This window comes from Triturus cristatus, chromosome 4_2, assembly GCF_964204655.1.
Source record: "Triturus cristatus chromosome 4_2, aTriCri1.1, whole genome shotgun sequence".
Classification (NCBI taxonomy): Eukaryota; Metazoa; Chordata; class Amphibia; order Caudata; family Salamandridae; genus Triturus; species Triturus cristatus.
The window spans coordinates 159,258,115-159,284,820 of NC_140586.1; the positions used below are offsets into that span (position 1 = coordinate 159,258,115).

Consider the following 26,706-nt stretch of genomic DNA (forward strand, 5'->3'; position numbering starts at 1 on the left):
CTAGTGCTTGAATTGTTTAATCAAGTTTATGTTAACATTGATGATAGCTTACATGTATCTTTGGTCCTCTTCAATAGATTCATCTCACAAGTTGCGTAGCTAACTAGAACCAGTTGAAGTTCCAAGTGGCGCAATTAGAGAGAACAAGCATTCCGATCATCTCCCTTTCCCTGAAGAATACCCAGGATAGGATCCAGTCACGAATCCAGTGTTTGTCTTCTTCTCTCTCTCTCTTCCAATTCCCCCCCTTCCCCCTCGGGGGTCCATCTGGGTGACAAGCGGCAATACCTTGCTACCCGATGGGCTTTAGAGGGAGTCGGGATCAAGCAGCATCGGAGAAGGAACAAACTGGAGTACAGGTAGGTGACTTCGTAACAGAAAGCGAAGCCGCAAACACCTGTTCCTTCTTCGATCTTTCATTATGGAGTGTGAGAATGATGCAATGGACCCGTCCCAATTAACCGCATTGGTTCGCAGATTAGCAGGAGAAATGCATGAGTTAAGACAGGAGAATCAGGCCCTTAGGCTAGAGCTAGATAAGACCAAAACAGGTTTTACTAGTTGGAGGGATCCACATTCAGAAGTTAGTAAACCTATTATCGCCCCTTCTAAATTTAATCCCCATGTTCACAATCCTGCCCAAACTTTGTGAGCCAATTCCGATCAAAATCTCCAAGTTACCGTGGTTTCACCCAGTCCTGTTCCATTGGCCAATCCTGAACGTTTCACAGGGGATAGTAGTCGCTTCTCTACCTTCATGAGTCAATGCCAGTTCAATTTTTTATGTAAGCCACAGATTTTTACCTCAGACACTTCTAAGGTAGCGTTCATTATTTCATATTTGGGGGGAGTGGCAGCTAGCTGGGCTATGCCCTTGGTTGACGTTAATGACCCCTTGCTGCATGATTTAAACGCTTTCAAAACTGCTATGTCAGGATTATTTGCCAAACATTTATTTATACATGCTTCTGATAATGAGTTATTGAATCTCCGCCAGGGTTCTAAAGACCTCATTACTTATGTCACCACCTTTAATAGATTACTGTCTGAGACGCATTGGCCAGAAGATAAAAGGATATCTCTTTTCTATCGAGGTCTCAGAGATGACCTAAAAGACTCCTTGGCACACATTGTAGATCTTCCCCAAGATTACACTGAATTTTTAGATTTAGTGGTTAAATTAGATCACCGATTGGGAGAGCGAAAAAGTGAAAAACCCAGAGGAGATTTTAGAGCCTTACATTTTAAGGTAGAAAAGAAAGAATCAGAAGACAAAAATGCTCACATAGAACCAATGCAGATTGGAGGTCTAAAAGGACCTCTTTCCTTAGAGGAAAAGGAACGCAGACGAAAGGGGAATCTTTGCCTTTATTGTGGCAAAGCTGGACACTATGCCAAAGACTGTCCAGTAAAACCAACTAAAAAGAAAGGGATTGCAGTGTTAGAGTCAGTACATCAAGAGTCGGAAAACTAGGGTTCTCGAAGAAAGACGAGATCGATTCTTCGAGAACAATTCTACCACAGATCTCTCAATACGCTACAAACGTGTTTACTCACACACCCAAACATTTGACAATTAGACTGACTTTCATACTTACTACCCAACATAGACACTGTATAGCTGTCATGATTGACTCAGGAGCAACAGGAAACTTTTTTGATCTGTAATTAGCTAATAAATTAGGAGTAACTCAAATTCCTAAGGCTGAACCAGAAATTGTTAGGGCAGTTGACGGGTCTGCCTTGTCTTCTGGTTTAATGAAGTTTCACACAAAACCACTGACTTTAATCGCTGAAAATGGACACACAGAAGAAACTGTTTTTGACCTCATTGATCCTCTGACTTTTGGAGTCATATTAGGTATTCCATGGCTAGAACAGCACAATCCTCTCATAGATTGGGTTAAACGGACCGTGACTCTAGATTCAGTTCACTGTAGAAATCACTGTTACCAAGAATTGCAAGACCCGATATCTCTGTTATTTTGCTCTGTAGTTGAATCAGTTGTTCCTCAGATACCCAGTGAGTACCAAGACTTCTCTGACGTCTTTGACCCAGTCCAAGCAACACAATTACCACCACACAGGATTTATGACTGCAGAAGAGATTTAATTCACGGAGCAGTCTTACCATGCAGAAGAATTTATGCTCTAACTGAACCAGAAAATCAATATCTTAAGACTTACCTGGAAGAACTCTTAGAAAAAGGGTTCATTCGACATTCTACGTCGCCATTCTCTTCGCCGCTCTTTTTCGTGTCTAAAAAATCTGGCGATTTAAGAGCGTGTATTGACTATCACGCAGTTAACAAGGCTACAATTAAGAATCGTTACCCTCTCCCTTTGATCCCAGTTTTGTTGAACCAAGGCAAGGGGTCAAGCATTTATACCAAATTGGATTTACGCGGTGCCTACCACCTGGTCCGTGTAAAGGAAGGCGATGAGTGGAAGACCGCATTTCGCATGAAATACGGTCTTTTTGAATATACGGTGATGCCTTTTGGGCTTTGCAACGCCCCGGCTGCGTTTCAGTACTTTATTAATGAAGTACTACATGATTTATTGGATGTATGTGTCATTGTATATATAGATGACATATTATTTTTTTCCAAAACAGATGAGGAACATGTCCATCATGTTCGTTCAGTACTACAAAGGTTAAAGGAGAACTCTTTGTACGTAAAACTTGAAAAATGCGTTTTTCATACCAAAAAGGTTGAATTTCTGGGATACTGGCTTTCCCCTGAAGGCATATAGATGGATCAAAAAAAAGTTGAAGCAATCTTAAATTGGCCCACACCGTCCTCGGTAAAAGAGATTCAACGAGTTTTAGGCTTCGCTAATTTGTATCTGCGTTTTATTTCAAACTTTTCTGACATAGTGACTCCGATTACACAACTACTTCGAAAGGGAACAAAATTCCAATGGAATTCAGATGCTGACAAGGCCTTTTCAACATTAAAGCAAGCCTTTACTTCCGCCCCTCTTCTGATTCATCCTAATCCCGATAGACCATTTTTTGTGGAGGCAGATGCTTCCTAAACAGCCTTGGGAGGGGTCTTAATGCAAAAAGATTTAACAACTGGACGTTTGCATCTTATTGCCTTTTATTCTCGTAAACTCTTACCAGCAGAACAAAACTACACGATTGCTGAAAGAGAATTATTGGCAATCAAGGCGGTATTTCTTGAATGGAGACATCACTTACTGGGAGCCAAACATACCATCACAATATTTTCGGACCATAAAAATGTACAATTTTTTACCACTGGTAAGGCTTTAACTCCCAGACAAATGCGCTGGTTGTTATTTTTTAGTGAATTTGATTTTATTATCACATACCGCCCAGGACAGAAACAACTGTTGTCTGATACGCTTTCAAGATTAGTTTGTGATAGACAACCAGAAGAAAAGATAAAAGTTCAAAATATCATACCATCAGAAAAGGTAATAGCATTCTCACATGTAGACACCTTTCTAACTCAATTAAAACAGAGCTTTCAGACGCTAAATCAGCAAGAATGGCTTTCACACACACTAAACTCTATACATGAAGGCTATTTTCTACATAACAAACGATTGTTCGTTCCCCCGGGTTAACTAAGACAACAGATAATAAACTGGAATCATGATTCCTGTTTTGCAGGGCATCCTGGGATACATAAAACCTTAGAGTTATGTCAGAGACATTTTTGGTGGAACAACATTAGTAAGGATATTCAGCAATACGTAAAGTCAAGTCCAGTATGTGCTAGGCAAAAATCAAACCACCAGTCGCCCGCTGGACCCTTGCAACCATTGCCAATAACCCCATTTCCCTGGCACACCATTAGTCTTGATTTCATCACCGATTTACCTAACTCGCATACTTACACCACTATTTTGGTAGTTGATCAACTACCTAAAATGGGACATTTCATTCCATTGACTAAACTACCTAACGCAAGTGAATTCAGTGACATCTTTATTAATCACATAGTAAAACTACATGGCCTGCCCAGTAAAATTGTGTCCGACAGAGGCCCCCAATTCGTCTCCAAATTCTGGGGACAATTATGTAAAAATTTGGGAATAGACATTGCATTGTCCTCAGCTTTTCATCCACAGACGGATGGTCAGACAGAGAAATTACATCAGTACCTGGAACAAACTCTACGTTGTCTGACATCCACAGTATCTGCAAGTTGGGATGAGGTCTTACCATTAGCTGAATTCTCGTACAACAATAACCATCATGCAGCTTTAGGCTGTTCACCTTTTTTTTTTATTACTGGCATGCATCCACGATCTCTTCAGACTATTCCTCCAGATTTAAGGGATACTGTACCAGCAGTCACAGAGCGTTTACACAAACTAAAAAGGTTACAAGATCTGGCTAAACAAAGTTTAACAAGGCACAAACTCAAAATGAAACTGACTGTAGATAAACATAGGAACCCAACTCCGCCTTATCAGGTAGGAGATCTTGTCTGGCTTTCAACCAAGAATATTCAAATGGATAGTCCAAAGAAATTAAAACCAAGGTACATTGGACCTTATCCGATTGAGAAAATTTTGACCCCAGTTTCTGTAAGATTGATTTTACCAAAAGAACTTGTTATCCCATCCTGTATTTCATGTTTCTTTACTTAAACCACTTGATCCCTCTACTCGGCAAGATAATCCACCTCCACCAGTAATTTTGGGTGATCACGTGGAATACGAGGTTAATCGCATTTTAGATTCTAAACGCATATGTGGCCGTTTACACTATCTGATTGATTGGAAGGGTTATGATGCCTCTGAAAGATCATGGGAACGTGAAAAGAATGTTAACGCCCCACGCCTCATTCGGTCCTTTCATGCTTTACATCCAGACAAACCTCGCCCGATTAGAAGACCTTTGGGGGGGGGGGGGGTGGAACTGTTACGAAAACCTGAATGCAGTAGAACGCAATCCCTGGTCTAGTTGGTATTGCACTTAGAAATATTGTGCTGTGTAAAATACCTCTTCAATTATTCAACTTCAATTGGCATTATGCTTTACTTTCAGGGATCAATGTTTGTTTATTGGTCATGATGGCAAACTTGTATTTATTACACTTATTCAACTACAGTTGGCATCATGTTACAATTGCAGGTATCAATGTTTGTTTCTTAATCATGATGGCAAGGTTGCACTCGTTTCACGATTCATGGCACATGTTGTGCACGTGCAAACAGTTTTGTTGTGCTGGCGTTTCAAGACACATGCTATGCACGTGTAAACTGTAGATCGCTCCGTGCGTTATGCTAATCAAGGAGGCACACCTAGGACACGTTGTTAGGAGCCTTCGCATTAGCATAACCAAAGGTATTTAAGCCCCCACCCACTTAGTCCCGATGCTTCGCTTCCTGCTGGCCGAACTCACCTGACTCCGCTTCTTCGGATGCAGCACCGGTCCCACTTCGGTCCTTGATCCTCCCCACGTCTCCCAATCTGTTTCCGAAGCTGCAGCAGTTCCTGATTCCTCGAGGGCGCTTCAGAATAGAAGGTCCGGCTGGGTCTTCTTCCGTTTCTACGGCGCTCTGCTTCCGGTGACCTAAGAGAAGGAAAACAAGAGGAAAAATATCAGTAAACAAACAGGCGCCTAGCAACCCTCACAAACCCGGGTAACTTCTATCGCAAGGTAAACTAATGTAATTAAGGTAAGAATTTTCATTCTGTTTCAAGACTCAAAGAACCAAGGCAAGTAACTGAGACTAAAGCAGCTTTCCAAGGCTTGAGGAGCCGCTTCAGGCGAACGTGAATTATTTGGCAGTTCAAACCTTAATCATTTATTATTTATGACTTGAAGTACAACAGCAGCTCTTACGAACATTTCACGCATTGAACTCGAAAGAAAAAGACTAACTCTGGAACAGTGTGTGCAATTATTTACGAATAGAAGAACTCAATTTTAGTTAGTATAATTCTTTTATTTTAGAATCATTTGAAACTTCAGTTCGAATGGAGCAATGTTAAATGGCATGATTAATATGTTGTAATTTGAATATTGTTTTTTATGTGTGAAAAGGCGCAGTATTGTTAAAGGCACCCAGAAAAAGGCACTTTTCCTGGAATTGAAAGTAACCTCTGGAAAACGCTTAAATGGTATGTGAAGAGAGAAAGGAAACACTTGAAACCTAGTGATTGAATTGTTTAATCAAGTTTATGTTAACATTGATGATAGCTTACATGTATCTTTGGTCCTCTTCAATAGATTCATCTCACAAGTTGCGTAGCTAACTAGAACCTGTTGAAGTTCCAAGTGGCGCAATTAGAGAGAACAAGCATTCCGATCATCTCCCTTTCCCTGAAGAATACCCAGGATAGGATCCAGTCGCGAATCCATTGTTGGTCTTCTTCTCTCTCTCTCTCTTCCAATTCCCCCCTTCCCCCTCGGGGGTCCATCTGGGTGACAAGCGCCAAGCGCTTGCTGCCCCGGTGGGCTTCAGAGGGAGTCGGGATCAAGCAGCATCGGAGAAGGAACAAACTGGAGCACAGGTGGGTGACTTCGTAACACTAATTGTCTGTCTGATATTAGTAGAGGTGTCTGCGCTGGACGTGTCACAGTGGAACCCTCCATCTTCTGACAGATTTCACATTTTAAGACAAAATTCTTTGTCTGTTTTGTTAAACCAGGCCACCACTAGCGTTGTTTCAATAAATAAACTGTCGCAGTAATCCCTGTGTGTGCAGAACATAGACCCTCATGTGCAGCTAGTATTAAACCTAATCTGCGATCCATGTTTGGTATTACTCTATCCCCCACTCCAGGAATCTGAGCATACGGATTGTTGTTTGCATCTAACTTGTAGGAGTATTTGAGTTGAAAACCTTTCTGTAGGGCTGTGCTGTTTATACGTGAAGCAATGACACCTACCATTATTTGGCGGTCTAAGCTCATTTTTGAACGATTGATTGCAGCTACGGCAGCAGTTCATACTGCCATCTTTGCAGCTTCATCAGCCAATTAATTCCCTTCAACGTGAACACCATCATGTTGATGACTCAGCGTATCATGTGAGCTCTTGGTAGTTCGTTTTTCTACTCGGCTACTTGTCCCCATAGCAACTTATGCTTAATTGTGCAACCTTTAGAGTCTCTAAACCCGTTCTGACCCCAGTAGTGAAGATATTCCTTGTATGACTGGACACAGTAAAATTAATCACACACTATGAGTGTGGGGAATTCTCAATCCGTATTTATTAGTGCCAGTATTAGGGTTTTAATTCTGCCAGCTGAGCCGTGCAGTCTCCTAGATACTGTGTCTTTGTATCACTGGGATGGAGCTTGCCTTCCCGCATAAGACCTTTTACAATCGCACTAGTGGCACTGTAATGCTGAGCAGATCCATCAGTGTAAATAATATATTCATACTGATCTAGAGGCATTATTTAATTTGGGAGAGGATATTCTGGTTCACAGTGCAGAAATGCTTGTGTTTTTAGCCTTGGATCATATCTGTATTCTACATCCGTTGCAGTGAGAGAATTAGCCCAGTGTATCCATCTTGGATGTTAAGGATTTAGCATTAGGAAAGCTAGCCTTTGTAGCAGCCTCTAAGGCTGGCACTGGAGTTACGACAATTATTTGTTTCGACTGAGCCAGTGCTCTTTCTCTCACTACAGCAGTCTGTACTGCTATCAGGATTTTCTCTGTAGAAGCAAAGCGCATTTCACCATTTGTGTACAAATGTGAATTGTATGCTATGGGTACTGGTTCGTCTTCATTGAAGGTTACGTAAGTATACCCAGATTGACCCGCTACAACGTGGATCACTAGATTGCATACGTTTACACGTGTCTGCAAGTGTTTTGAAGCTATGATGTCAGCTTGTAGGGAACAAAGGATACCTGTATGTTCCTGTGTCCAATGCCTAACTGAGAAATCAGGTCTTATTAAGTCTTAGAAAGGTTTTACTTATTCTGCGTAATCCAAAATGTATGTTCTGCCAAAATGTAAAAATCCAAATATGGATTGTAAGATTTTCAAAGATTTAGGGGGTTGGAGCAGCGCACACTTTTCAAAAATGTTAGCTGCCATCTTTTCCCTTCACTTGATAGCTCGTATCCTAAAAATAGGACATTGAGGTGGGCTATTTTAGATTTTTTAATGTTCAACTTCAACTTGTAACCCGCAGAGGCAAACCCCAAAATTATGGTGTTCACCCTGGTCTAGGGATCCTGTAAATCATCATCCGTCAGATAAATATCATCTACATAGGATAATACCTCTTCATCCAGATTGTGAAGTAATTCTGTTACCCTAGCGCTGAACAACCCAGGGCTATTCTTATACCCTTGGGGAGTCAACGAAATTGATCCTGGGAACCTAGCACTGAAAATGCTGTTAATTACCTGCTTTCAGGCGCTATATTTTGGCAGGAGAATCTATTTGAGATATCTAGTGTTGTTTTGAATTTTTTCCACACAATGTTATTCATTGATGCGCCACTGTGTGCATTCTGTACTGCAAATGTTTTAGTGTATGTGTTCAAATGTCAGTAGTCTAAAACTAGACGATATGAATTATCGGGTTTCATTACTGGAAACAAAGGATTGTTCATTGCAGAAGTGCAAGGTTCTATTACACCCTGGTATTCAAGTTGATCTAAGATCTCCCTGACCTGTTTTTTCACATCTTGTTTTATTGAGTATTGGTTCTGGAGTAGGAGTAGTTTTTACTGGTATTACATGGTGCGGTGACTCAGCATCCCACCCAACATAGTTGCCATAAAGTGCTGGAGCAAGGGCTACCACCCACTCCCATGCGTATGTGTGTTTTAAGTAAATTGGAACGTGGCAGGAAAAAGATGGTAAAATTACAGTTTCTCCTTTGGGGCAATCCATAACAATTTCAGGAAGCCAATCTTGTTCAGCTTAAAGTATGACATAGCCATAAGTCACGTTCTCCCAAAAGAGACCTTTAACGTTTCTGGGTTTGTCCACCTCCATTTGGATTGTTATCTCATGTAACCTATGTGGGACACTTATCCTTCTATCAGGTGTTTCCACCGTGATGTGCTTATTCAACTCCGCGGTCTCCAGAAATTCCATCAGGTTCTGGCGAGCTATTGTTACTTCTGCTGCGCTGTCTAGCATCGTCAGAGCCCATTCCCCATTCAGAAGTTGAGTCCTCAGAATTCTGGGCATGTCTAACTTTGAGACCTGCTACCTTCTTTTTATATTGAGGTTTAGATTGTGGCTTGTCTTCCTTTTTAGAAGTGTAGCTTGAAGTGCGTTGTGTGTCTCTGGACTTCGTACGCTCTTCTGGTCTGTGTTCCGACCGTCCTTCTCTCTCTTGGAGTTTTGTTGGTCAACCCTGAAAGGAACGAGAGGAATGTGTATCAGTATCCTGATACCTGTCAGGTTTTTTATTGGTATCCCTATTCCTAAGGTTATATTTCCTGTCGGAGTTCTCCTGCTGAGGAGACCCACTCCTAGATAGCGATCTATTTTCTGTAATCTTTTTGTTTTTAGTGTTATTATCCCATCTCCTCTTAATATAATCAGGTGCTTGCTTGGTGTTATCCTTTTCAGGACCACCCATCAGTTGAGGTTTTGTTGCTCTAGCTCCCAAACTACCTCTGCCTAATTCAGCATAGGTGTCAGTGATCACTTTGGATAATTCACGTTCCTGTTGTAAAGGAGTGAAATCCCTCAAGCGTTGGCGTATTGCCAGTGCTGCTGCATCCCCTTAGATATTAGCTAATATAATAGCTGATACCCGGGCAAAAATACGTAGTAATTTTATCCCTGAGTTCAGAGCAGGTTCTTCTCCATACTCATTTTGTATTTGTCTTAATACGTCTGGTAGTACTGCTAATGACAGGATACCATGTGTTCTGGTATATATGGCAGTGAAAATTGTGCCCCAAGTGGTACAATCCTCTATCTGGGGAGCTATCCCCTTTGGCAAGCAGATTGCTAGCATTCTTTGTTTTTCTTGAGGGCTTGTGTGTTATTTTCTGGCCTATCCAGAATTACATTTGTTTACGTTTAATGGGCATTCTACCCATAACTGCGTATAGCGTTTGTGGTGTAATTTTAGTTGTAGAACTCTGAATTTGACTACTTTGTGTAGCACTTGTTGGCTGTAGTGTCAATGTTCTCATCACAAACTGTGTCATGTTCCTGTAGAGTTTTATTATCTCTTTGTGAAGTGTACGTAAGTCTGCTACTGGCATTGTGTCAATGTCTAGATGCGGTGTCTAAGCTGCAAAGACAGGACAAGTGGCCCTGTCTCTTCCGAGCGGACCTAGTCTAGCTTTATTTCTTGTATGGGAAAGGGCGCCTTTAAGCTAGTTTATAAAATTCCGCTCAATTACCAGGAGCACAATGTCCTCATACGGACTGTATTCCTCTGGTAGTTCATCTTCAGTGTAAAAATTAAATGTATTTGATTGTCCATCTGCTTGTGGGAATTTAACCTATGAATGGAATACCTCTGTTCTATATGATTCTTGAGCCTCAGTCATGAAGGTTACTGTCCCACCCCTAGCTGTGACTCCATAGTTGGTTAGCTTTTGAGTAAGGGCATTTCTAACATTTTCTGAAATGTTAATTCCTGTGCTAAAACGTGCCGTGCTCGCACAGCGTCGTCTTCTGTCATTGTCGAAAAAGAATCTCAAGGAAGAGTATCAAGGAAGCTGAGAAGGTTTTATGCACAATAGGAACTGTTTGACCTTCAAGCTTGATAAACCTACAGCCAATAAATAATAATTTAGCCGGCTCAGCTGTGGCCGGATAGTTCCCTTCCCACTCCAGACGTCTCTGGGGAAATAGGAGTAGGGGTCTCTGAGAAAAGCACGACTGAACTACTCAGATTTGACTATCAAATAATTACTAAACCAACATTGAGCGCAATGTCGTGTAGCTCATATAAATCTCTATAGGATCTGCGCGTTTAGACAACATATACTGTAGGATTGGAGTCAGACTGATTCTGGACACCTCTACTGGATGTCAGTCTGTATACCAGCTAGATCACAGTGCCACTAGAAACTCCTCTTACCAAGGAAAGAATAGTTCTTGGCAACTATCGAACATGAGAACCCTCATCCCTCAGAATCGTGGAAACAGAGAACTACTTTTTGCTCAGTCACTCGTGCTCACTTCGTCTCGGAGGGATACACAGAATAAACGATGGGGACGTTTTCCAATAAGTATTTATTGAACCAGCGTCATTCTAGTGTAAAATAGGTGTGCTGAAACAACCATTAGACAGTAACAGATATAAATGATAATAAGCACTAACAGAGTAAAAGCATGGTAGATTTCTACCATTGTGCTAAAACAATGAATACAAGCAAGCATATAAAATACATGACAGAAGAATGCGTACTCCTACGATGCATCCCTAACTAGATGTACCTAACTGTACCTAGCATGTATGTGGGTGTAAAGTCAAGAATCCCTTTAGGATAAAGTCAACGCCATTACCTCAAGTGAGAGACTGTGGGACCATGTCTTGGTCTCGAGTTGAACACCCAGCAAGGGATGTTAGACACTGCAAGATGGAGTGTCTGATTGTTGGAGCCTCAGCGTCTCGCGTCAGTGTGTCGGCATGGAAGTCTTTTTCTACTCTGACTATCTCAGCAAGAGATGCTGTATAAATACCCAAAGTTGTACCGCCTGGGGATATGCCTTGCTGTGTCATGCCGGACTGAGGTGACGGAAAGAATGACCCTGGTACATAGTTTTTATGATGCAGGAGATGGTAGACCTGCTGTCCAGCTGTGATTCCAAGAATCCTCAAGCATAATGAATGAGGCTTAAGCTTTTCAGAGAAAACCTCATGTCATATTTAGACATTACCGTAACTAGTCAGTACTAAGAACCGTTATGTAATGAAATGGAAGGGAGAATATAGGTGAAAAGTTAGGTGACTACCAGGTCCTATTAGGGAACCTATATGGAACATAACAGTGCTATTTTGAGGGGTGGTAACTGGGACTATGCTGCTGTACTTCATTGAAGAGTGGTACGGACTATGAGGAGGGCAACTGGGAGTACGCTGCTGTGCTTCATTGACTATTTGTAACTGCAAATTCACTACTGTCCTATATTGAGGGGTGGTAAATGGAAGTACGCTGTTGTGCCTCACTGAGATGTGGGAGCAGAAAATTCTGTATTGAGCGTTCATTACTGGGAATAAGCTGCTGTGCTTTATTGACAATTGATAACTGCTAATTGGCCACTGTGTTAACCTCATGATACGGTCGTACATCTGCGCCTAGTACATATACCAGTATACGAGTTAACATGGGTACTACCTATCCGCCCAGTGAGCCCCAAGTCCATATCATGTTACAGGAAACACCATACAGATGCGGCATTGACTACCGTACCCCACATAATCTTCACAGATAAGTAATAAGAACTCATCAGCCGCTGTGTAACCGCAGTCGCTGATTACACTTTAACTCTGTGCCCAAGAAATAGTGGATACTGACAGTCACGACAGGGGCGGTCTACCATCACCGCCTCATGAGATCCCCGATTTATTAGTATAAACAGGCGATAATACGAAGACCTCCTCAGTCTAGTTGATAACTTACCATGGCCGTGGTTAGTAGCCAACTACAATACCCGTAATGGCGCCCGGGTTTCGTGGTCCTTTCTGGAATTTACGGAACGAACGTCATCAACAAGCACAGGGGGCTGAGTTCCGTCCGGTGGCCACCTGGAAACGGTCTGAGAATGACTTGTAAAAGTAGGTTCCCGGCATTACTCTTGGCACATGCCAGGAGACGCAGACCAAATAGGTGAGGCAGCAGGACCTTTGAGGAAGTAAGTAAGAGGCGGAGTGAAGCTTGGAGGTGATCTGAACTACGACCAAGGTACGTGTGTAAAAAAAAAAACAACTAATGAAGCTAATGTTTTTCTCAATTTTGTCTCCCCTTTTACTTTTGATCGTAATTTAGAGTCTGACTATAAGGCTACCCTCATCTAAACTGCAGTCTCTACGACACTTTAATACCTCCACACTAGGGTAAGATGATCTTTACATTACAAGTGGTTTTGAGATGAAAAAAAAAGAATCACTGGCAGTACGCAAGCAGCAACTTTTGTATGAGTGGTGAGATGCATGATGAATGTTACGTGAAGATGTGTACCATTATACTTATTTCATGGGTTAGGTGGTTGGATGCAAATGCCATTACCACCTCACACTAGTAAATTCCTTAGGTGAGTTTGACACCCTTAAGGCTTGGTTACGATTGTGATAACCACAGATTATAATCAAACTATAGCACCTGTCCCAATGGCATGTATGTGTGACACAGGTGCAGCGTGGATTGGACAAGTATGCGCTTAACAATTCCAATATATGTTTCTTTTACAGATGGATATGAAACATTACGGAACAGGATGGGAGATAAGTGCTCTACTTACCTTTTCGTATGAGTGCAGTTCTCTGCCCTCTACTAGAATATAGGAAAATCCTAGATAAATAACACCAGGGAGGGAAACATTTTTGCCCTGAAGAAAGACCAGGACCCACGCTGGTCGTTTTTGAAGGACTGAAACATGTCAGCACTAGGGTCATACGACCATTACTTCCTTGCGACCCCCCCCTTTTTCCATTTTTAATATCCTCTACGATTCAGTGAATTAAGGGATATCTGGAGCCGTAGGAAGATTTTTAATCTTTAAACCCCCTGGCCATTTTCTCTTAAGTGCTCCCTGAAATATGGTTGGGCCTACCCTGACCTGCTGTGTTTCACTGAGGTGTGGTAACCGAATACGCTGCTGTGGTTTATTGGCGATTGGTGAATGTAAATTTGCCACTATGCTACAATGATGGGTGGTAACTGGAGTATGCTGCTGTGCATCTTCGAGGGGTGATAACTGGTGTGCTCTGCTGTGCTTAACTGGGAGGTGGTGGTAACAGAGTACGTATTTTTGTGATTTCGCGCGCTTGAATGGTTGGTACCCCAGGAGGTTTTGATTAATGCCCAACTGCCTCTAATTTAGGTGAGATAACTGTGAGTACTCTGCTGTGTTTCACTGGGGTGTGATAACAGAAAACGCTGCTGTGCTTTATTGAGCGTTGGTAACAGAGAATACGCTGCTGTGCATCAGTGACAATTTGCAACTGCGAATTCGCTGCTGTGCTATATTGAGGGGTGGTAATGGAGTACACTACTGGGACTACGCTGTTGTGCTTCACTGAAGAGTGGTGCGGACTACGAGGAGTACTCTGCTGTCCTTCACTGAGGTGCAGTAACAGAATATGCTGCTGTGTTGTATTGAGCGTTTGTAACTGGGAATACGCTGCTGTGGTTTATTGGCGATTGGTAACTGCGAATTTGCTACTGTGCTATATTGAGGGGTGGTAACTGGGAATACGCTGCTGCGCTGGATTGAGGTGTGGTAGCAGAATACGCTGCTGTGCTGAATTGAGTGTTTGTTACTGGGAATAAGCTGCTGTGCTTTATTGACGATTGGTAACTGCAAATTCATCACTGCTACATTGAGGATTAGTAGCTGGGAATACACTGCTTTGCTTCACTGAGGTGTGGTAACATAAAACCCTGCTGTGCTGTATTGAGCATTCATTACTGGGACTACACTGCTGTGCTTCATTGATGATTGGTAACTGCAAATTCGCTACTGTGCTTAATTGTGGGGCGATAACTGTGAGTACTCTGCCGTGTTTCACTGAGGTGTGGTAACCGAATACGCTGCTGTGCTGAATTGAGTGTTTGTTACTGGGAATAAGCTGCTGTGCTTTATTGACGATTAGTAACCGAAAATTTGTCACTGCTACATTGAGGAGTAGTAACTGGGAAAACACTGCTTTGGGAATACGCGGCTGTGCTTCCAAGATGATTGGTAACTGCAAATTTGTCACTCTGCTACATTGGTGAGTAATAGCTGGGAGTAAATTGAATGCTTCACTGAGGTGTGGTAACAGAATACGCTGCTGTGGTTTATTGGCGATTGGTAAATGCAAATTTGCCACTGTGCTACAATCATGGGGGTAACTGGAGTATGCTGCTGTGCATCGTAGAGGGGGAATAACTGGTGTACTCGGGTACTCCACTGTGCTTCATTGGGAGGTGGTAACAGAGTAGGTAGTTTTATGATTCAGGTGTAACTGGTATTACGCTGCTCTGCTTCGAGGGATGGTAACTCGGAATATGCTGCTGTGCTTCATGGATGATTGGTAACTGCAAATTCGCAACTGTGCTACAATGAGGAGTAGTAACTGGAATTAAATTGCTTTGCTTCACTGAGGTGTGGTAACAGAATACACGGCTGTGCTGTATTGAACGTTCATTACTCTGAATATGCTTCATTTATAATTGGTAACTGCAAATCCGCTACTGTGCTACATTGTGGGGCGGCAACTGAGAGTACTCTGCTGTGTGTTACTGGGGTATGGTAACAGAATACGCTGCTGTGCTTTATAGAGCATTGGTAACAGGGAACACACTGCTGTGCTTCATTGGCGATTGGTAACTGCAAATTTGCCACTGTGCTAGAATGATGGGTGGTAACTGGAGTATGCTGCTGTGCGTCTTCAAGAGTTGAAAACTGGTGTACTCCACTATGCTTCATTGGGGGTGGCAACAGAGTACGTATTTTTAAGATTCAGGTGTGGTAACTGGGATTACGCTGCTCTCCTTCGAGGGATGGTAACTGGGAATATGCTGCTGTGCTTCATTGATGAAGAGTACGAATAAAGCATGTTACAACGCATGCTATTTCATCACGTTCTACACTGGTTAGAACACAAGACCTTTAAATCGCAAGTCATTAGATCGACTTGCTGTAGGGCGCTGGACTTAAGAATAGTATAATTTACTATTCCAACTCCAGCGTGCACAACATCAGAGAAGGTGTTGGAATGGTAAATTATACTATTCCTTAGGTTAGAGCGCCCCCTACAGCAAGTCAATCTAATGACTTGCGACGTAAAGGTATCGCTTTCTAACAACGCGGTTGTTGTAACGACCGCGTTGTAAAAGTAATGCGATGTAATTGCAGCACTGTAAACACTGTTTCCCGGAGTACACTGCTTTGCTTCACTGAGGTGTGGTAACAGAATATGCTGCTATGCTGTATTGAACGTTGGTTACTGGGAATACGCTGCAGTGCTTCATTGATGATTGGTAAATGCAAATTGGCCACTGTGCTACGTTGAGTAGTAGTAACTGGGAGTACACTGCTTTGCTTCACTGTGGTGTGGTAACAGAATACGCTGCTGTGCTTTATTGAGCTTTGGTAACAGGGAATACGCAGCTGTGCTTCATTGACAGTTTGTAATTGCAAATTCGCTACTGTGCTATTTTGAGGGGTGGTAACTGGGCGTAGGCTGCTGCGCTAAACTTAAGTGTCGTAACAGAATAAGCTACTATGCTTTATTGAGCGTTTGTGATGGAATACTCTGCTGTTCTTCATTGATGATTGGTAACTGCGAATTTGTGAATGTGCTACATTGAGGAGTAGTAACTGGGAGTACACTGTTTTGCTTCACTGAGGTGTGGTAGCAGAATATGCTGCTGTGCTGTATTGAGCGTTGGTAACAGGGAATAAGCTGCTGTGCTTCATTGAGAGTTTGTAACTGAAAATTCGCTACTGTGCTACATTGAGGTGTGGTAACTGGGAGTACACTGCTTTGCTTCAGTGAGTTGTTGTAAAAGAATAAGCTGCTGTGCTTTATTGAGCGTTTGTGACAGGCAATACTTTGCTGTTCTTCATTGATGATTGGTAACTGCGAATTTGTGAATGTGCTACATTGAGGAGTAGTAACTGGGAGTACACTGTTTTGCTTCACTGAGGTGTGGTAGCAGAATACGCTGCTGTGCTGTATTGAGCATTGGTAACAGGGAATAGGCTGCTGTGCTTCATTGAGAGTTTGTAACTGAAAATTTGCTACTGTGCTACATTGAGGAGTGGTAACTGGGAGTACACTGCTTTGCTTCAGTGAGTTGTTGTAAAAGCATAAGCTGCTGTGCTGTATAGAGCGTTGGTTCTGGGAATACGCTGCTGTGCTTCATTGATGATTGGTAACTGCAAATTCGCCACTATAGTGTGAATATAATCTGTGGTTATCACAATCGTAACCAAGCCTTAAGGGTGTCAAATTCACCTAAGGCGTCTACTAGTGTGAGGTGGTGATGCCATTTGCATCCAACCACCTAACCCATGAAATAAGTGTAATTGTACACATCTTCACGTAACATTCATCCTGCATCTCACCACTCAAACAAAAGTTGCTGCTTGCGTACTGCCCGTGATTCTTTTATTTTCATCTCAAAACCACTCGTAATGTAAAGATCATCTTACCCCAGTGTGTAGGTATTAGTGTCTTGAGAGTCTAAATTACGCGTCAAAAGTAAAAGAAGAGAAAAAATCAAAGAAACATTTGCTTCAATAAAAGTTGTTTCTCGTTTTTTAACACACCTACTGTGCTCAGAGTTCTGATCACCTCCAAGCTTAACTGTGCCTCTTACTTCCCAAAGGTCCTGCCCCGGTGCCTCACCTGTTCGGTCCGCGTCTCCTCACCTTCTTCAGTCCGCGTCTCCCGGCATCTGCCAAGAGATGTGCTGGGAACCTACTGCGTTTCCGGGTGGCCTCCCTGTGCTTGTTGAGGACGTTCGCTCTGTGAGTTCCAGGATGGACTATGAATCCCGGGCAGTATCATGGGGATTGTGGTTGGCTACTACCTCTGCCCATAATTAAGGGTGGGCGTAGTTCGCGAAGTAGCACTTCGCGAAGCTACGCAAAGTGAAGTTCGCACTACGCGAGCTACGCGTAGCACTTCGCGAACTGCGAAGTAACATGTTCGCACTGTGCAAGATGTTGTTTTCAATGATTGCACAGTGCGGACAAGCAACCGGCACTGTGCAATCATTGAAAATGGCATCTTGCACAGTGCTAGCTGTAGTTTTCTGCTGCTCGAGTAGATTTTTACTCGAGCTGCAGCTTTCTCAACGCGAACTGGTAGTTTCTCATCGCGAGCGGTCGCGAGCATACGCGACCCCTCGCAATGAGAAACCTGACCTTCTCGCGTTGGGAATCTCGCTGGGAGGTTTATTTTCCATGCTCGCGATCGCGAACAAGGAAAAAGTCTCGCCAGGATGTCATTTTGCTTGCTCGCGGTCGCCAACTTGACGTTGAGGACCGCGAGCAAGCAAAAAATGACCGCAGCACTACGCAACACTACGCTACGCGTGTTCGCACTGTGCTACGTGCAGTTCGCGTAGTGCGAAGTAGCGCGAACTTCGCAAACTACGCGAGCGTAGCGTAGTGCTTCGCCCAGGCCTACCCATAATAAGTTATCACCTAGACCAAGGAAGTCTACATATTATCGCCTGTTTATACTAATAAATCGGGAAGCTCATGAGGTGGTGATGGTAGACAGACCCTGTCTCGACTCAGTATTCACTATTTCTTGGGCTGAGAGTTAAAGTGTAAACACCGACTGCGGTTACACATCGGCTAATCCGTTATCATTATTACTTATGTGTGAAGATTATGCGGGGGTACGGTAGTCAATGCCGCATCTGTATGGTGTTTCCTGCAACATGATATGGACTTCGGGCTCACTGGGCGGATAAGGAGTACCCATGTTAACTCATATACCAGTAGATGTACTAGGTGGAGATGTACCACCGTATCATGAGGGTACCGTATAATGCCCGTATACATTTTTTGATGTCCCAAGTGTAGGTCACTCTTACTCATTTATGGTTGAGTTGATTCCATGGAATGGAATCATTCACTTCCGGTACATGGATCTGTAATCTATAGACCCATCGCTGTTCTCTTTCCAGTAGCCTTTTCCCAATATTCATGCCACCCTTAACCCGTTCGATTATGGTCCACTTCAGATCTTTGTCTGCTTGTCCCTTCTCAAGACAGTGGGCCGTGAGTTTGGTGGCTGAGATTGCTCTTCTGATTGTGATCCTATGTTCACTTATTCGCACTTTCGCCTTTCTGGTAGTCATGCCAATGTATTTGGCTTTACAGGGGCATGTGATCATGTACACTGTATTCTCGGTATTACAGTTTGTGGGGTCTTGCTGTTCCCAGGGGTAGGCGAGGCCCAGATCAATGTGTGAAGTGGTGGTATTGAACTGGCAAACAACACATGAGCTGCATGGATAGTGGCCTTTTACATGTGGTTGGTTCCACAGAACCCAAGAAGGATTAGTGTTGAAGTAGTATAGTTAAATATGAAAGTAATTCAAGTGGTGGATAGGTTAGTCAGTTATTTGGATTCAGAGGGATAGCGGAGGGATATAAGAGTGAAAAAGGTTTGCATTTATATGGCGCTTATTAGCCCTAATGGGGTGTTGATACACTTTCTTGGTGAGTAGCACGCTACTCCGGAACCCATAAGGATTGGTGGTGAATTAGTATAGTGAAATATTAAAGTAATTTGAGTGGTGGCTATTAATCAGTTATTTAGATTGAGAAGGATAGCGGAGAGATAGAAGAGGGAAAAAGGTTTGCATTTATATAGCGCTTGTTACCCCTGGTGGAGTGTTGAAGCTCTTTATATTTTTTGACGAGTAGCACGCTACTATGGAACCCATAAAGGATTAGTGGTGAATTAGTAGGGTGAAATATGAAAGTAATTTGAGTGGTGGATATTAGTCAGTAATTTGGATTGAGAAGGATTGCGGAGGGATAGAAGAGGGAAAAAGGGTTGAATTTATTTAGTGCCCCTAATGAGGTTTGAAGCGCTTTTTTCGGCGAGTAGCACGCTACTCGGAACCCATAAAGGATTAGTGGTGAATTAGTATAGTGAAATATTAAATTTGATAAGTGGACACTCAAATTACTTTCATATTTCACTATACTAATTCAACACTAATCCTTCTTGGGTTCCAGAGTAGCGTGCTACTTGCCCAAAAAGCGCTTCAACGCCTCATCAGGGGTAGTAAGCGCTATATAAATGCAATTACAATACAATACAAGTTAACTTGTTAGTTCTGTTTTGATTTGTAACTGTCTGTATGGACCAGAGTGTTTCTAAGGCTCTTGTTACGTCTGAAGGAAAACATGGGCTTCTCAAATGTAAGTTGTTTAGAGGTTAGTATTTGACATTTGTTATTAATAATTTTCTTGATGGCATTAGATGAGTTGTACGTGGTGAGACATATAAGTGCCTCAGTTTCTGTTTTAATGTTAGTCTCCAGTAGGGCGGAGCGCGGTGTATAACGAGATCTCTTGCGTGCCTGGTCTATCACCTTTTTAAGGGAGGCCTTTTCCTGCAGTTTCTTTGTTAGTTTGTCTGCTTCTTTGCTGTAACTGTCAAGATCAGAACCATTTCTCCGGATCCTCAAATATTGTCTGATAGGCAGATTCTCCTTTAGCGATCATGGGTGAGCACTTTCAAAGTGTAGCAGGCTGTTGCGGTTGGTCAGTTTTGTGTAGAGGGTGCCACCTTTTGCTACAATATTGACGTCCAGGATTGATATCTCTGTACTGTATGTGGACATGGTAAAGCTTAAAAAGGGATTCAGATGGTTAATCCAGTTCGCAAAATCTTTTGTGCTACCCTCCTCTCCATGCCAGATGATAAGAATATCGTCAAAGTACCTGAGCAAGCTGCGGATTCTGCCAGAGTATGTTTTATTGGACTAGATGTGTTCATCTTCCAGTTGGCTCATGTACAGACATGCAATACTAGGGGGGAAAAGTACTGCCCATGGAAGTCCCATGGACCTGTAGGTAGAGTTGGTCCTCGTACCTGAAGAAGTTCTCTGTGAAGGCCATGTGCATCAAAGTCAAGATACATTCAATACGCGCTTCCCATGGCCATTCTTGAGTGCTCAGTGTGTTCTCAATCACGCGTAGACTCTCCTCTTGCCGTATACTGGTATACAGAGCCTCCACATCCAGGCAGGCCATAGTTTCTTGTGTATGGTAGTACTCTAGGTCCACTAGGATATTGAGCAGATGCTAAGTATCCCTTACATAAGATCTTATCTGGGTGACGAGAGGTCTTAGGAACCAGTCAGTGTATTTGGACAGGGGTTCCAATGCCGGCCCAATGCCAGACGCAATAGGTCGGCCCAGAGGAGGGATCCTGCCATTATGGATTTTTGGTATTGTGTGGAGTAGGGGAGTCGTGGGTTCCTCTGTGATGAGAAAGTCCCTTTCCTTCTTCGCGATCCAACTGTTCTCCAATGCTTCTGCTGTCAATGTCGAGATGGTCTAATGAAGACATGCTGTGGGGTCGCTCTGTATTTTTTTATAATGTCTCTCATCTGAAAAGAGAGTAAGACATCCATCTCTATAGGTCTCTACATCCTGTATCACAAAGGTTCCCCCCCTTGTTGGCTGGCTTTATTACAATGTTGTTCCTGTTGCTTAACGATTGGCGCACTTCTCGTTCTTTTTTGCTCAGATTGTTAGAGGCGTCTCTCCTCGGTTGTAGTAATTCCACTTCTTTGGTAACTACTGCTTCAAACGCCATAACCGCTGGGGGCATCATAGATGTAGGCGGACAAAATGTAGACTTAAGCTGCAGGGGTGTATGGCCAGTGTCTTTCTCTTGTTCGGGTTTCCCTTCAAAGAATGTCTTTATCCGGATCTTCCTAACAAACTCACTCGGTTCACACCTGGTCTTAAACTTGTCAATCTGGGTGTTGGTGACAAAGCCAAGCCCCTTGTTGATAACTCCCTGTCCCTCTGGTGCAAGGATCTCATCTGTGTGGTTGACTACCAGATCTACATTGAACTTAGGCCTGCTTGTTGGTCCCTCATCTGGGTTCTTATGTCATTCCTCTAATGTCGTCATCCCATTGGACTCTTCTGTTGCCTCTTTTGCCACGTCTTCCTCTTCTCCCACCCCAACCTAAAAAATACTGTTGATTTTGGTTAGGCTGAAAGTATGACACATTTTGGTACTGCTGTGGTCTGTATGGGTTGGGCCACTCATACATCTGTGGTAGGGGGGTATGATGGGTTGAAATCCCCTCTTCTCTGTCATCTTGACCTTTGAGGAAGTAAGTAAGAGGCGGGGTTAAGCTTGGATGTGATCTGAACTACTAGCACGGTACGTGTGTAATAAAAAAAAAACATCAACTTCTAATGAAGCAAATGTTTCTTTGATTTTGTCTCCTCTTTTACTTTTGACTTGTATTTTAGAGTCTGACTACAAGGCTATTCCCTCTAAAACGCAGTCTCTCGAGACATTTTAAGACCTCCACACTAGGGTAAGATGATCTTTACATTACGGTTATGAGATGAAAAGAAAAGAATCACAGGCAGTACGCAAGCAGCAACATTTGTATGAGTGGTGAGATGCATGATGAATGTTACATGAAGATGTGTACAATTACACTTATTTCATGGGTTAGGTGGTTGGATGCAAATGGCATCACCACCTCACACTAGTAAACGCCTTAGGTGAGTTTGACACCCTTAAGGCTTGGTTACGATTGTGATAACTACAGATTATAATCTCACTATAGCACCCGTCCCAAACGGCATGTATGGGTGACATAGGTGCAGCGTGGATTGGACAAGTATGCGCTTAACAATTCCAATATAGGGAGGAGCCAAGATGGCGACCGGGACGGCAGCGTAGATTCCCGGCTCCGTGAACCTCCGCATCCCGCACGGCTATCCTGCATGAGATCCTTACTCTGCGCTACGAAATCGTGTTCGTGAACGAAAGTGGCAACCGATCGTGTGACTCCGAGGTTTCTGACTGCCGTACAACCGGAGAAATCAGCGGTTGAACTTTGCGGCCCGTGCGGTCCCGAAGCCGGGACCTCGAGTGGACGCCTTCGCCGGGTGGCAGTTGAACAACAGCGGCCTGTGGTGACTGGGTGGAGTCGGTCCACCGAAGCGAAGCTCCCCTTGGCCTGCGTGCTGTTGCGGACTGATGACATGCCAGGGTGTACAATTCTCGGATTCTGTGGCGATTGCCCCTGCCTTTGACGGTGAGCTGCCCGGACGCCGTCCCTGGCTCGCCCTGATCCTTGGGGGCTGCTCCCGGCTTTCTGCGGGAGCTGGTCCGTGGCGGAGACGACTGTTGCCCGTGCCCGCGCAACGGCTGAATCTGTGCCTGCCCCAGGATCCCTGTCTTCAGCGACGTGGACCTTGAGGCGTTGTTCCCGGGGTCCTGGCCCCAATACGAGTCGGGCCTTCCCAGCGGCCATTTTGTCACGATGCAGCCTACCCTCCTCTCCGCTGGGACGCAGCGAGACAGGGGATGTGTGACTTTCGGGAGTGTGGCGGAGCGATCGGAGGGAGCTGCTCTGGGGTACGGCGACCTCCTGGAGGCCCTTCATTACTCCTTGGCTCATGGCGCCGGGATCCTGGGGGGGAAGCTGGATGATGTGGTGACAGCGTTGGGACAGTGGCGGCATGCTGGTCCACAGGTACACAGTGGCTTTTTACACTGCACACAAGAGGAAGATGTTGCGGCCCCCCCCGCGATTAGTGTACAGCCGGACACTCCGGACGATATGCTACCGTGTGGTCGGCTAACTGTGGACTTGATCTGTTCCGGAGGTATTGGACCTGAGCGGAAGATGGTGGCCTTGTCCCGTGTGCGGTCTCCGGTGGCCCGGGGACAATTCCGGCAACGTGTGTCTCATTTGGCTGATTCAGCCTGTCTGGACCTTGTGTGCAGCGCAGATCCTGGGGCGGCACTGGAACAGACACCCCTCCATGAAGCGGTCAGTGCGGATGCTCAGAGACTTCCACCCCACCCGTGTGCGGCGCTTCCCGACTGCTTTTGGACACTCCTGTACCTTGGGACATCGGACATGGTGCTGGGTCGAGGGGCAGGCATGGGCAGAATCGCAAAAAGCGGTCAAGGCTGAGGCCGATCCTTCGGGGGTGGTCACCTAGTAGACAGGCGGACTCACGGTTGCGCGCTCTCGTGGTTATTCGCATAATTGGTGTATGATGCTCCCCATCCCCCCCCCCCCCCTTTTTTTGATATGTCGACTTGGTGCTGCTAATTGCTTGCTGGGGGGAGATTTCACCGTGCGGGAGGGAGAAGCCGGGGGTATGTTTTTAAGGCCCTCCTCCAGTTTATTATATTCTTTCCGCCCCCCCGTCTGGGGGGCTCTTTCTCACTCTCTTTTTTCCCTGTCTCCTCTATATTTCGGGTCTAGTTCCAGGGCGACAGGCACACTGCTGGGGGGTGGGGCCATACTCATTCGCAGAGGTGCAGGGTGGGGGGATGGGGGAGGGGACTCTTTAGTCTTTATCTCTTTTTCCATGGCCTCCTCTTTTTTCTCTGTTCCTTTTTGCTTATTTTTCTGGGATCAGTGCGATACACTACCCTGATTGTGAATCGTTTGCTTTTCATGTGTGCCACAGTTTCCGGGGGGTTCGCTGGGCTTTAGGTACGGGGACTTGCAGGCGCAATTATTTTTTTGATATTTCTCCACATCCGTACTTTTTCGCGCCTGCGCCATTGTTTCAATGTATTGCTGCTTATTGTTTACGTCTCTTATCCTTGCCCCTTCTCGCTGTTGGGAAATTGTTTGGCACCTGATCCTACTGTTTTGTCTTATCATAAAATGAAAAACCCTTTCTCTCCTGGTGTCCTACCTGCGCGGCTCATTGGCCAGACTATATTGGATTGAAGAATTTGCTCTCCGAGGTGCCGCCTGTGTTGACATTTGCTTTTATTATCCTGCTTACTTAGCGGCCGGCCCCGGGGGGTTGTAGGCCCATACGTGTAAATGATTGAAACATCAATAAAGGTTTTTCAAAAAAAAAAAAAAAAAAAAAAAAAACAATTCCAATATAGGGTTTTTTTTTCACATGGATATGAAACATTACGGAGCAGGATGAGAGATAAGTGATCTACTTACCTTTTTGTATGAGTGCAGATTTCTGCCCTCTACTAAAATATAGGAAATTCCTATAACACCAGGGAGGGAAACATTTTTGCCCTGAAGATGTCCAGGACCCGCACTGGCCATTTTTTGAGGACTGAAACATGTCGAAACTAGGGTCATAGGACCATTACTTCCTTGCGACCCCCCTTTTTCCATTTTGTATATCCCGTACGATTCCGCGAATAAAGGGATACCTGGAGAAGTCGGAGGATTTTTAATCTTTAAACACCCTGGCCATTTTCTCTTAAGTACTCCCTGAAATATGGTCGAGCCCACCCTGACCTTTAGGAGTCAGGGTGAACCTGATGATAAAGCATGACACTACTAGAGTGTGTGAGGGTTATTTAACAAAAAGGAATGGCTTCCTTTCAAGCGCTTGAGCGATTGGTACCCCAGGAAGATTTGACTAATGCCCAACAGCCTGTAATCTAGGTGAGATAACTGTGAGTACTCTTCTGCGTTTCACTGAGATGTAAAAACAGAATACAAAGCTGTGCTTTTCGAGCGTTGATAACAGGGAATACGCTGCTGTGCTTCATTGACAATTTGTATCTGCAAATTCATTACTGTTCTATATTGAGGGGAGGTAAATGGAAGTACGCTGTTGTGCTTCATTGAGGTGTGGTAACAGAATACACTGCTGTGCTGTATTGAGCATTGGTTACAGGGAATGAGCTTTTGTGCTTCATTGATGATTAGTAACTACAGAAATGCTACTGTGCTACATCGAGGGTGATAACTGGTAGTACTCTGCTGCGTTTCACTGAGTTGTGGTAACAGAATACGCTGCTGTGCTTTATTGAGCATTGGTAACAGGGAATACGCTGCTGTGCTTCATTGACAATTTGCAAATGCGAATTCGCTACTGTGCTATATGATGGGTGGTAAATGGAAGTACGCTGTTGACCTTTACTGACGTGTGGTAGCAGAATACACTGCTGTGCTTCATTGACAATTTGTATCTGCGAATTCGCTACTGTGGTATATTGAGGGGTGGTAACTGGGACTACACTGCTGTACTTCATTGAAGAGTGGTACGGACTATGAGGGGGTACATGGGAGTACGCTATTGTCCATCACCGAGGTGTGGTAACAGAATACACTGCTGTGCTTTATTGAGTGTTGATAACAGGGAATATGCAGCTCTGCTTCATTGACGATTTGTAACTGTGTCCAGCCCACGTGGCAACCAGGCCCAAACAGCAGACTGAGCCTGGGATGTTTGCTGGCCGCGGACTCAGCGGCAACCAGACAAAACCAATGCTAAAGCGCCCAAATTGGCTAAAGAACTGGAGAGCGCTGAAGGGCCTGCAGCTGGAAAAACGACAAGCAAAGGTAGGCTGCCCCTTGAGGCACTACAAAAAGAAATTACCGATGTTGAAATGCATAAATTGACTGGCATGAATAATGTGATTTTTGGGCCAGATACTGGGGTTGAGATGGGAGAGGAGAACAGGGTACTCTGGGCTCCCAAGAGCCAAATACATCAGATATTGCCCATGCATCCGGCAAGAATACAGGGACTCCAGAGGGAGATAAATTGTATTCTCTTACGGATGAGTCTGAACACACCAATACTAGTGATATCGAGGGCACAGACGTGGAAGTCACAGGAGAGGATGGTGGCAGCCCTCCTATAAGACTTGATACAGAGAGGCCCGTACCCAACTGCACAAAAAGTTGAAGCACTAGAGGTAAAAGCAAGGGCTCAGACTCTGATCACAGCCAGACAAGTCAGCTAAAGTGGATTATTCCACCACTTTTTTTGGGATGGAGACCGATGAGACAGAGGAGAATGGAGTACAACTCGATGCCTCAAAACTGTTTCCGGAACCCAAAACTAATACAGAATCCCTCCCCTCCA

At 44.1% G+C, this 26,706-nt stretch overlaps 1 long non-coding RNA gene across 3 annotated transcripts in view; it reads right to left on the reverse strand.

Annotated features, from left to right (window-relative positions):
- Positions 1-26,706, reverse strand: part of LOC146833245 (uncharacterized) — a 543,599-nt gene that overhangs the window by 60,295 nt on the left and 456,598 nt on the right. For all 3 annotated transcript variants that reach the window (XR_014960211.1, XR_014960210.1, XR_014960212.1), the window contains one exon: positions 5,391-5,561. This is a non-coding gene — a long non-coding RNA (uncharacterized LOC146833245). The remainder of the gene's footprint in view (positions 1-5,390; positions 5,562-26,706) is intronic.